Below are 810 nucleotides of genomic sequence, written 5' to 3' on the forward strand. Positions count from 1 at the left end.
GTGAGCGGACTCCTGTAGATTAACAGTAAAGCGGTCGAGGAAGGCGCAAACATGTCGGCCAGCGCTGTTTATGTGTTAGATCTGAAGGGGAAGGTAAGATAACGGTTCACTAGCACGGCAGGCTAAAGCTAATCCTCATCAAACACAGGATGTAAAGTTATTCTTAATTAAAACGAATCAACATGTTTCCTTTGGTCTGAAATCTCTGAGAGTATTTAAAAGTCCAGATTCTCGTGTATTAGTTATTTAAATAAAAATGAACTCTTTCGACAGCTGCTTATTATTAACTGATGTTTTTAATTTTGTAACCGTCAGTCAAAAGATAAAAGAGCAGACATTTGTATTCATACTTATTCTTTAGTCTGTCTCCATCCTTGTGCTTTAGTTTATTTAATAGGATATAATTAATATTTTGTTTGTTTTGTAAAGCACTTTGGGTTGCATGAAATAGTTGCACATTTAATCTGACTTTATTGTATGTACAGTCTTGCAGAGTCATTGCCTTCATCTGACAGTATAAACTGAATATGTTTGATCTGCATTAAGTCATGAAATTGCTATACATGGTGTTACACAAAGTTTTGCATGAGCTGCATAACTAGTCTGATTGTTTAATCTGGTAAGCTGCTCATTCCTGGCCTCGGTTACTATGGTAACTATAGTGTATCTGGGTTAATATGGATGTTTGGACATTCAAAAAATGTCCTGAATTAGAAAGTCAGCAGATATTGGAAATGGAGTCAGTGGATTTGAAATGAGTCGTGTGTGTGTGTCTGTCTGTCTGTCTGTCTGTCTGTCTGTCTGTCTGTC

At 36.5% G+C, this 810-nt stretch overlaps 1 pseudogene; it reads left to right on the top strand.

Moving 5' to 3' along the window:
• The first annotated feature begins 6 nt into the window (after window positions 1-6).
• Window positions 7-810, top strand: part of LOC107596240 (AP-1 complex subunit mu-1-like) — a 26649-nt pseudogene continuing 25845 nt past the window's right edge.

Source organism: Sinocyclocheilus grahami, unplaced genomic scaffold (assembly GCF_001515645.1).
Source record: "Sinocyclocheilus grahami isolate Dianchi unplaced genomic scaffold, SAMN03320097.WGS_v1.1 scaffold216.1, whole genome shotgun sequence".
NCBI lineage: Eukaryota > Metazoa > Chordata > Actinopteri > Cypriniformes > Cyprinidae > Sinocyclocheilus > Sinocyclocheilus grahami.